We start from the raw sequence: 12,366 nt of genomic DNA on the forward strand, positions 1-12,366 counted from the left end.
GCATTTAATATTATGGTAAGTCAGTTATCGTATGTTGATATCAAAATTTCAAATGAATATAAGTGCATTAGTTTATTGTGTTCTATACCAAATTCGTGGGATAGTCTGGTTATTGAAATAGTCTCATCCTTGCTGACGGAGGAGATGAGATGGAAAAATATGGAGAGCCAGAATGGTGATGCCTTGTCTGTACGAGGATGGTCCCAGAACATAAACAAAAATAAGTCATCGAGTAGGAGATCTAAATCTCCAAGAAAACCTGTAAAGGTGGTGTACTGGAAATGCAGAAAGGAAGGGCACTACAAAAGGGACTATAAATCTAAATCTCCTGACAAAGGAAATGGATCTGATGATGCTTCTTCTGTAGAGGCGAAAACCACCTCAGATGAAGGTGGGGATGTGTACTTGGCTTCTTCAAGTACACATGTAGATCATGAGGCATGGTTGATTAACTCAGGTGCATCCTTTCACTTCACTCCCCATAGAGAGTGGTTCTGCGAGTATGATAAATACGATGGTGGTGATGTATTCTTAGGGGATGATAGGAAGGCTAGAATCATTGGTCACGGAAAAGTAAGGTCGAAGTTGCAAGGTGGAAGGGTTAGAACACTTCTGGGTGTTCTGCATATTCCTGCATTAGCCAGAAATCTAATTTCTGTAAGCAAGCTGGATGATGCAGGTGTAAAAATAGTGTTCAAGAAGGATACATGCAAGATGGTTCAGGGAGCACTGGTATTGATGCAAGAAGTTTGGACTGGAACTCTGTACAAGCTGCAAGGTAGCACTATTGTTAATGGGCACAACAGTTCTGTGGTTCCTGAAAGTGGAGCAAAAAATCTAGCGGTCTCTGGAGAGAAGACCATGTCGTGGCATCAAAGGCTTAGACATATTGGAGAGAAGGGCCTTCGAATACTTCATGGTAAATGTATGGTAGAAGGTATGAGTAATAGCTCTCTGGATTTTGATTTCAGTGAAAATTGTGTATATGGGAAGAAGAATCGGGTGAGTTTCCCCTCTAGTGGTAAGAGGGCGAAACAAATATTAGAGCTTGTGCATAGTGATGTGTTTGGACCTATGAAGGTTCCATCACTAGGTAAGTCTATGTATTATGTATCATTTATAGATGACTTCTCAAGGAATACATGGATATATTTCCTTAAGAATAAACCTGAAGTCTTTGACAGGTTTAAAGAATTTAAGGATCTGGTGGAAAACCAAACAGAGAAGAAGATAAAGGTGTTGAGGACAGATAACGGTGGAGAGTTTTGCAGTAAGGAATTTCAAGAATTCTGTAAGAAGTGTGGTATAGCACGGCAGAAGACTACTCCATATACACCTCAGGAAAATGGAGTTGCAGAAAGAATGAACAAGACATTGATGGAAAGGGCAAGAAGCATGCTTAGTGGTGCCGATTTAGGACAGGAATTCTGGGCAGAGGCGGTGGAGACATCATGTTACCTGGTCAACAGATCACCTTCATCAGCGTTGGAGGATAACACTCCACAAGAGGTATGGACTAGCAAGAAACCCTCTCTTTCACATCTGAGGGTATTTGGATGTGATGCATATGTACATGTTCCAAAGGAGAAACGAACCAAGTTGGATATTAAATCTGAAAAGTGCATCTTTATTGGGTATAAGGATGGTTTAAAGGGTTATAATATTTGGAACTCAGTAACAAGGAAGGTTTTGTATAGCCAAGATGTGGTGTTCAGAGAGGTAAAAGATGTTATTAAACATGAATTCCAACCAAAGGAACCTAAGAAGATAGATTTTGAGCTTAAGGAGGAAGAATTAGACTCTACAACAGAGGAGGAATCAAAAGATGAAGAGCCACAAACTCTGGGTGTAAGAAGATCAGTTCGAGAAAGAAGGCAGCCATAAAGGTATAGTCCATCTGCTTTTTGTTCAAATTTTGCTTTATCTATTACTGATGATGATCCCAAAACTGTGAAGGAAGCAGTAGATTCAAAGGATGGAAAACTCTGGAAAGAGGCCATGGTTGATGAAATGGCATCTTTGCACAAAAATGAGGCTTGGGATCTGGTGGAGTTGCCGGCTGGAAGGAAACCCATTGGCAGCAAATGGGTGTTTAAGAAGAAGACAAATGCAGAAGGAAAGGTGGAAAAATACAAAGCTCGGTTGGTAGCAAAAGGTTATTCCCAGGTGTCGGGAATTGATTTTGGTGATATTTTTTCTCCTGTTGCCAAGGTAACTTCTATTAGATTACTTTTATCTGTTGTTGCTGCTTTTTATTTTGAGGTAGAATAGATGGATGTGAAGACAACATTTCTTCATGGGGATCTGGAAGAGGAGATCTACATGAAGCAACCTGAAGGCTTTGCGGTGAAGGGTAAGAAAGAACTGGTATGCAAGTTAAAGAAGTGTCTGTATGGATTAAAACAGTCACCAAGGATGTGGTATCAGAAATTTGATACATTTATACGGGGACTTGGCTTCACCAGAAGCAAAGTAGATCACTGTGTGTATTTTAAATTAATTAGTGACCGTTATTTATTTGGTCTTGTATGTGGATGATATGTTGCTGGTTGGAAATGACAAAGAAATGATCCAGGATTTGAAGACCCAATTTTCCTCCAAATTTGACATGAAAGATCTTGGTGCTGCAAACTATATTTTGGTCATGGAAATTAAAAGAGATCAGGAAAAGAGGAAGCTCTGTTCAAACCAAAGGAAGCATGTCGAGACAATACTACAGAGGTTTAATATGCAGGATAGTAAACCGGTGAAGGTTCCTATTCTTGTAGGTGTAAAGTTATCTACTGAACAGTGTCCCAAGACACAAGAAGAGGAAGAGGATATATCCCGTGTTCCATATGCAAGTGTAGCCGGTAGTGTGATGTATGCAATGGTCTGTACTAGACCAGACATTGCACATGTAGTGGGAGCTTTGAGTAGGTTTATGTCAAAACCAGGGAAGGAGCATTGGACAACAGTGAAGCGGGTTTTTAGGTATTTGCGTGGCACTAGTGATTATGGTTTTGCTACCAAGGAAGACCAGGATTGGACAGAGTGTTGGATATTCATGGCTTTGTTGATGCAGACTGGGCTGGAGATCTGGATCAGAGAAGATCTATAAGTGGGTATGTGTTTAACCTATTTGGAGGTGCAGTCAGTTGGATGAGTAAGAAATAATCTGTAGTAGCACTATCAACTACAGAGGCAGAATACATGGCAGCCACTCATGCAAGCAAGGAAGTAGTTTGGTTGCAGAGATTGTGTTCAAGTATGGGGTTAGTATTGGGAGCTATAAGGATAGACTGTGAGAACCAAAGTGCAATTTTCTTGGCAAGGAACCTTGCATATCATTCAAAGAGAAAGCACATTGATGTTTAGTTTCACTTTGTGAGGGATATGATAGAAGACAAAAAGGTGTTGTTGGTAAAGTTGGACACTTTGAAGAACACTGCAGATGCACTGACAAAATATGTTAGCTCTGAGAATTTCTCTTGGTGTAGAGAAACAATGCGCGTTGCAGGGCTGGATAAATGACTAAGCTCTCTTGTGGCCCCCTGTGGAAAGAAAAAAGCAAGTGGGAGAATGTTGGGTTGTGTTATATTCTTTCTACAACTAGCCCACGTAGTTAACTGGGGGGTTAGAAGGGGGGCGGAGCCCCCGCTCGTTGCACCGATTGTGTAGCGGCGGGAGTCACAGGGGGTTTGGGGGGTGCAGGTAACCCCACTCTATGGGGTCCAGGGCAGGGGCCTGGAAAATTTTGGTTTTGGACCCTATGTTAGGCTAGGTAGACCTACTTATGGTTTGTGCATGATTTTCGCACATGGTTTTGGACGCGATGGTTTTCGGTCCATGGTTTTGGACGCGATGGTTTTTGGTCCATGGTATTAGATGCTTCGAAATGTATAAATATGTATTGTAACATTGAAAGGAACATAATGAAAAATCAAGCTGGTAGTCCCAGTTTTGGGATCCAGGGGAAAATCTCTGTGTATATGTGTTTTGTGTGTTATGCTCTCGCATTGTTTATTTTCTGTGTTTTAGAATTCGTATGTTGGTAATTTCTGTATGGGGTTAAAACCTACATGGTCATTTTTGGATACCAAGCTCACTAAGTCCATGGATTTCCATCCTAAACTGATGGACAAACAAAAGTCATCAACAGGATTATTGTGCACAACCTGCATATGTACAAATCGAAGCATCCACACATATGGGATGAAATCCTCCCCTATGTCCAGCATAGCTACAACAGAGCTCTCCATAGCTCAACTGGCCATAACCCCTTTCAAGTGGATTGGGATTCTAATCTAAACTTATGGAAGAAAGCAACAAAATATAAGAACACCCATATACAAAGAGATGCAGCAAAAATAAAACTTCATTTCATTAATATCAAAGAACTGAAATATGCTTACATACATAAATAGAAACAAACTAGCTCGGGTGATGGTAGCTTATCTATGAGAAGAGATGTGGGAGTCACATGCCTATGAACTGTGTTGCAATGAGGCTCAAGGGCCAATTTATTACTAAACAACAAGGGAAAACCCTAAACAATTAAAACCCTAACCCTAAGAGATGGAATGCTAAGAGTTTGTGGGCCCCTTTAGGGTTAGTTGGGCAGCCAATTTCCCGGGGTTGTAACTTGGTCATATTATCTTTGTTTGGCGTGTGTGATACCTTTTTCGAAAGATATATCTGAGTACTACATGATTTGTAGAAAGCCCTTTCCTACTACTATGGTCTTGCTGCGAGCCTCAAAAAAATGTCGTTTAGGGGGTTAAAACTGCTTCGGAAGTTCAAGACCCAAAAAACTGTTAAAAATAGTAAATGTTGCAATAAATAAGGAAATAGATGAAACCAACTAGAGTTCTAGGTTGAATAGGTGGATAGCCACCAATATCCACCTGGATCAATCCTTCGTCCTTAGGAAGCAATGGTCCCCATTGCATATAGATCCACCATGAGGTGAGGAAATTTCTATTGAACTTGGTCCCTAGTGAACCACTTGCCCTAGTGAAGGAGTTGGCCTGCTTTGACAACTCGATATAGCTAGATCCTCTGTTGGAAAGTGTTCTTGATCTGCGTGTAAATGATATGATTAGTTGTGGCATGTTCCATGCAATCCGAGTTTAGCTCTGTTGGTGTGAGTTGTTCTACAATGTTGGATGTGTCCAACAATGGTGGAATGTATGGCTGAAGGCATTCTTCATTGAAAGCATGGTGCATACCAAGGAACGGTTAAATGTTGAGCTTGAAGTTATTTCTCCCTACAACCTTGGTGATGTTGTATGGCCCATACCAGATCGGTTGAAGCTTGGGGTGGGGTCCAGCGAGGAGCTCCTTCTGTAAACATAGCCAAACTTTGTCGCCCACCTTGAACTTGTGCAAAACTTGATGTTGATCATGGCACTGCTTGTACTTAGCATTGGCTCTATCTAATATATCATGGACCTATTGGAGGATGTGTTGAATGCGTTCAATGAATTTGTCAGCCCTGTTCACATTGGACTAGACATGAGTTGAATCTGCCTGAGTAGCTTTAAATGGTATGGCCACATCAATGGGACATAGTGGCTGAAATCCCAACCCTACCTAAAAGGGGTTGTGGCCCGTTGAGCTGTGGAGAGATCTATTGTAGCTATGTTGGACATAGGGGAGGCTTTCATCCCATGTGCATGGATGCTTCGAGTTGTACATGCGTAAAATGTGTATGATCATCCTGTTGACAACCTCTATTTGGCCATTAGTTTGGGGGTTGAAAGTAATGGACTTGGTAAGTTTGGTATCTAGCATTGACCAGAGACTTGACCAAAATGCACGTAGGAATCTGATGTCCCAATCTAAGATAATGGACTGTGGGATTCCAAAGTGTACCCACAATCACTCAAAGAAGATCTTAGCAGTGATCTCTGTTGTGATATTCTTCTTGCAAGCTGCCATAAAGGCCATCGTAGAGAATCTATCGATGACCACGAAAACGTAGTCATTGTCATTCTTAGTAGAAGGAAGGCCCGACATGTAATCCATGGGGATGGATTCCCAAGGTCAACTAGGAGCAGGAAAAGGAGTGTATAGGCCTTGCCTCTTGATGGAGTGTTTGGCAATGGCGCAAGTGGTGTAGGATCTAATGTACTTCCCAACATCCTCACAAAGGTTTGGCCAACAAAAATATTTCTGTAGTACTACCACTGTTTTCTCTACTCTGAAATGTCTAGTGACCTGACTGTAGTGCGTCTCGCAAATCATCTTGGCACGCTCGCTTGAAGGAACACAAATGTGTCCCAGGTGGCATAGAAATGCATCTTGAAGGTGAAAATTTGGAACTTGCTTACCTTCAAGGAGTGTCTGGTACGTGCTGTCGAATTCTGGATTGCTCTTGTAATGATGCGGCCACCTCGAAGTCTCGTGCCTATAGGATTCTAGCATAGTGATTAGCACCATGACTGGTGGTCAGCTGAGGCAGTCTGTAACATTATTGGTGCTTCCCTTGTTGTACTTAATGTTCAAATGGAACTGTTGCAGGTATGTCGACCATTTTTTATGGTGATCGTTCTACAACTTCCCTTGTGTCTGTATGAACTGTAGGGGTCAGTGGTCTTTGTGGATGACTGTTTCCTTCCCCATAATGCAATGCTTCCATTGACTCCAGGCCTGCACAATGGAATACATTTCTTTGTCATAAGTGGGATACTTTTGAACTGTGTTTGAAAGTGTCTCATGTTGGTAAGTGTAACAGCCCTAGTGAAAATTCCATGTAATAAAAGTTAATAAAGGAAAAATAATAACCATGGATGATGGGACACTTATTCCAAGCTGAATGTTGGGAAGAATCCTACTAATGGGGTTCACTTGTGATTGTTTATGGCTAAGGAAATTGGCAAAGACAATGGCTAAGGCTTTGGAAAGGCAAAATGGCATTTTGGCACATTTATTTATGAAAATAATGGAAATTAGTAGAAAAGGGTGGTGAAACATCACAGGTTGCGTGTGAGAAGGAAATTGAAGGAAAATAATGGAAAATGAAGAAAATAGAGGCCTCATTCAGAAAAAGGATTTTGAGGATCAGTTGGTAACCTTTTGTCAGTTTAATGTTGGAGCTCTCTTCTATTCTCTCTCTCTCTCATACCCTTGGAGACTTAGTTTTTTCTTGGAGCACTCTTGGAGGGTGTGTCATACTTGGATTTTTTGAGCAAGAAGGCAAGGGAAGAGCAGGAAAGTGCAAGAGAGCATCGAGATCAGTAGCTACATCAGATTTTCTTGCTGGTACTGAATTGCATGTATTTTTCATTCACTAGTTTTGGCATGCATGGCACATGCATATGGTTTCTTGTCTGTGATCTCTCATTGACATGGAGGATTGCCTAGATTGACAGTGGATTGCCTAGCCTTTCCATTTCCTGGATAGCCATCGTGATTGTGGATTTACTTTCATTGTTTGTTTTTTATAGGTTCTCATGTTTCCTTAGCTTGGCTTGAGTTACTAGTTCTTGGAGCCTTGGTTGGACAAATGCTCTAGAGCCCTGTAATAGCTTCGGTTGCATTACTAGTCCCATAGCCTTGGTTGGACAAACGCTTTGGAGCCCTTGGTGGGTTGAGTTACTAGTCCTGGAGCCTTGGTTTGACAAATGCTCTGGAGCCCATTGACAGTTTTGGGTTGAGTTATTAGTCTTGGATCCATGGTTGGAACAAATGTTCTGGATCCCTGGATGGTTGGGTGATCCGAATTTAAACAAGAACACAACAAAGTACAAATATAACCATAAACATAGAGATGCAGCGGAAATAATACTTCATTTCATTAATGTAAAATACTGAAATATGCTTACAAACAGAAATGGAAATAAACTAGCTAGGGCGATGGTAGCTTATCTCTGAGAAGATATGTGTCGGCTACATGCCTCTGAACTGTGTTAAAATGAGGCTTAAAGGCCTATTTATTGTTGAGAAACAATGGAAAACCCTAAACATCCAAAAACCTAACCCTAGAAGATGAAACGCTAAATTGTGGGCCCCGTTTGAGTAAATTGGTACATCAACTTCCCGGGGTCGTAACTTTGGCATATGATCTCTGTTTGACGTGTACAATAGCTCGTTAGAAATATCTATTCGAGAACTAAAATTTTAGGAAGAGAAACCTTGGTCCATTGACCCATATTGCTCCCCAATTTCTAAAAAAATGTCGTTTAGGGCCTCAAAACGGCTTCAGAAGTTCAGGACCCGAAAAACTGCTAAAAATAGTAAATTCTGCTACAATTACGGAAACTAAAAAACTAAAAGAGACACTTGTGGGGGTACAAGTGGGATAGGTGGGTGGCCACCAACATCCACCTGGATCATCCCCCCCCCCCCCCCCCCCCCTCCCAAGAAGCAATGGTCCCCATTGCATTGAGTTCCTCCATCTGCTGGACTTGGTCCCTGGTGAGTTGTTATGCAATCTCAAATGTGTCCAGTAATGGTGGGACACATGGTCGAGGGTGGTACACATTGAACACTTGGTGTAGGCGAAGGAATGGAGGAATGTTGTTCTCTAAAGCATTGTTTCCCACAACCTTCGTAACGTTGTAAGGACCATGTCAGAGTGGTTTGAGCTTCTGATGGGCTCTTGTAAGATGTTCTTTCTGCATATGTAACAAAACTTTGTCACCCACCTAAAAATTGTGTGGTACCCCTCTGAGTGAGGAGAAGTTGTTCATGTGTTCTTTCATGACTGTATTCCTCTACTGCTACTGCTGTGTGGAGGAACCCTTCGTGGGGGTCATGGATGTGGTGACAATCTTCCCCTTACTTTGGGAGTGAACTAGACAGAAAATGAATTTCCTAGTATGGGAGATGAGCTTGCTGCCTTTCTTAGTAGAGATCAAAGAGGTGGAGGTAGGTGGGGCTATCTATAGTATCTTGTATAATGAATTACACAAAGAAATAATGACAACGCGAGGCCTTGACTCATACATAGCATGTCGCCTCCATAAGTATGGTTGGCCTAATAATACATCACAACCAATCTGCCTTTCAATCTACTTATGTCTCGACCTCTGTCTCTTGAAATAGAAACCTGACTTTTGAAAGCGGTCTCTAAAGTGGAATCCTTATTTCTATCTATCCTTGCCTCATGCGATAGAAATGATCCCATCAGCTCATCAACTGCCAATTATGCCAAATCCTTGGCTTCTTCTATGGCTACTAGCACAACATCAAATTTGGTAGACAAATATCGGAGGACCTTCTTAACCACTCTTTGATCTTTTATATCTTCACCATAAATCTTTAACTGATTTACGACAGTTATGACCCGATTCATAAAAGAATCGATGTCCTCTGTCTCCTTCATCTGCAGACTTTTAAAATCTCTCCTAGTATTCTGCGACTTAACAATATTGACTTTGGCCATACTTTATAGTTTGTCACCAAAGTATCCCATGCTACTTTTGCTGAATACGTGATCATAATCTTCTGGAACACTACTCGGTCCACTCCCTGTTGAATAAGCTACAATGCATGTGCATTCTTCTTCTTGTCTTTCTTCCATTTTTTCCTCTCTGTATTACTGAGAACTTTTTCTTCTTCTTCGTTCTTAGGTTTTGAAAACCCAAACTTGACATAATCCCAAACATCATGTGCCTGCAACGTGGTCATCTTCTGAATGGCCCACACATCATAATATTTCCCTGTAAACGGTGGGATCTGGGGCTGGAAATTTGAAAAAGCCATCTTTCTTTAAAAAAATTCTCTTCAAAAAAAAATTCTTTTATAATAAGCTTTTTCAAAACTTCTCTTTTAATAATACCCTAAGTTCTTATTATTAAAAAAAAAAAAAAAACCAACTTAAAATAAAATCTTTTTCTAAAAAAAAATTAACTTATAAAGTTTCCAAAACCAAATCTTGTAATGAAACCCTTTGTTTTTAACGTGCTCTCCTTTTAGTAAGAGACTTCCCACTTAGTAAAGTCAACATATATAAATCTCTCATATGAACCTTTGAGACTTTACCGTACTCCTTATAACTTACTCCTTTGAGACTTTATGGTACTCCTTTGAAGCGTTAACACATTGTTCACACTAACGGGTTCTTTTGATTAATTCGAATGCGTGCTAACGTCCCTCACGAAAGCGAAGTGTCGCGTTAGTCTCGTAACGCTATGCAGTTATGTCAATCCGCATACATGCAAAAGCGCGTAAGTGTTTTATTGTTAACACGACTCGCCTGAATGCGATATAACGCCTTGTAGATAACTTGCAGGATGTGTTAATGCTCAAACACCACGAGAAAAAATATATTTCTCCTCTCACACGGACTGTTGCTAATTTGTTTTCTCTCGCTCTGATACCAATTTGTTGGAAAAGCGGAGGAGACAAAGCATGAATTCACACAAAACCTGAGTTGTTGTTTTCCTATTGATCACACAAAACATGATGATTACAATGAACCCAATAAAGGGTATTTAACTTTTTTCAACTAGCTAATTGCCTAAAATATTTTAACATGCAATCACACACTCAAAGTCCTCTATCACTTAACTCAACACTCAAACACTCAACCACTCAATTATTTAGTGAACTGACTCTTTATGTTTAGCTAACTCCTCATGCAAGAGTAATTATCTTATTTTAAAAATTCAATGGTTAAAACCTAATTTCAACTCCTAGAGTCCTACCATTGTATCCTTCAAACAATATTGAAAAAAAGTGGACAAGGAATTTCGCCCAAAAAAAATCATCATCAAAGTGAAATAAAAAGGTCTCCTACCCAATGTAGCCCGTCAAACAATATTGAAAAAAGAGTTCATCGTCAAAGTGAAATAAATAGGAGACGAGATGTATATATATATATATATATATATATATATATATAATATATATATATATATATATATATATATATATATAGAGAGAGAGAGAGAGAGAGAGAGATAAAAATGAAATAAAGCGACTTGATTACTTGAAATTTGGCCTTCAAAGTGAAATATTTAAAAAGTCATCTTTCATATGGAGAGAATTTTGTTGACATTATTTTATGAATTAGATAATCATTTCTCAAGTATTTTGGCCGTTTTTTTAAATTTTAATATTCTTTTTTCATAAAGCCTTATTGAATATATTGAGCAGGGAGAATGATATACATAAGATTTGTTGAAATTTATTTTTTAGTTTTAAAATTTTTTATGAGAAAATAAATTATATAGTTTTTAGGTTTTTTAAACAATTATTAGACTATTCAAATTTTGAGTTATTTTTTATTGAATTAGTTAGTTGATAGAAGGTATAGTTTTTAAGTTTGATTTTTTTAGAAAGTTTTGTGGTTTATTTTCTGATTTAATTTGTTTAGAATAATGATAAGATTCATTGAAATCTCAAGTTTGATGGGTGAACTTTTTACAATTGAAGTGTCCAAGGGGCTTTTAGGGGTGTTGAAACATATATCTATTAAAAAAAATAGTTTAAACAACACAAGTCAAGATTTGGCTACAAATTTTTCATTGTATTTCAGCTAGAAATTTGTGAGAAACTCCAAAAAGTCACACTTAAAGACTACTTCATAGAAAATTACCTCAAAAAATTACCTCATTAACTATCTCATCCCTTTCTTGTTTATGCCAAAGAGAATAATCTACTCATTCCATCTCATTTACCTGTTATTTTATGTATAGTGTCCACAACAACCTTGAAAAGCTTTTTGAAAAATCTTTGAAACTTCAAATACCAAAACTAATAAACTTTGATTAAAAAAAAAATGTTTCTTTCACTAGTTTTACTATTTTTAAACTATAGTTAAAGTTTTGAATATCAAAATTGTTAAATTTCCATTTTTTAAATTATAAAAAATAATAATAAGAATGATTATTTATTTTAATAGTGAAAAGATGAATTATTATTATTATTATTCTCTAATTTTAAGATCAAATCCAAACACCAAATTTATAAACAAAATTTGAAAAATGAAGTACACAATAAAGAACTGCCCAAAACTCCTAGTCTTGTTTATAGATATTTTAACATCGTGAAAACGTGATAGATTCTAGAATCCAGGAAAAAGATAGAAAGTCGCAAATAAAAGGAGTAAAGAGAATCACATGGAACTATCTAATTGGAAAACATCCCTCCAAGATGGGGTCGCTCCAATAATTAAAATGTATATTTAGGAAACAATTTAATAATCAAATTATTTAATGTAACCTAGCTTATCCAAAGCAGAAAAAGAATAACAGTATTGTTGGAAAGGTGGAGGAGACAAAGCATGAATTCACACAAAACACGAGTTGTTACTCTTCTATTGATCACACAAAACATGATGATTACAATGAACTTGGTGAAGGGTATTTAAGCATTTTCCAACTAGCTAATTGCCTAAAATATCTTGACATGCAACCACATGCAGTCACACACTCA

This window comes from Pinus tabuliformis, chromosome Q (genome assembly GCF_031772625.1).
Source record: "Pinus tabuliformis cultivar Carrire ecotype Pingquan chromosome Q, CPIR1, whole genome shotgun sequence".
NCBI classification, from domain to species: domain Eukaryota; kingdom Viridiplantae; phylum Streptophyta; class Pinopsida; order Pinales; family Pinaceae; genus Pinus; species Pinus tabuliformis.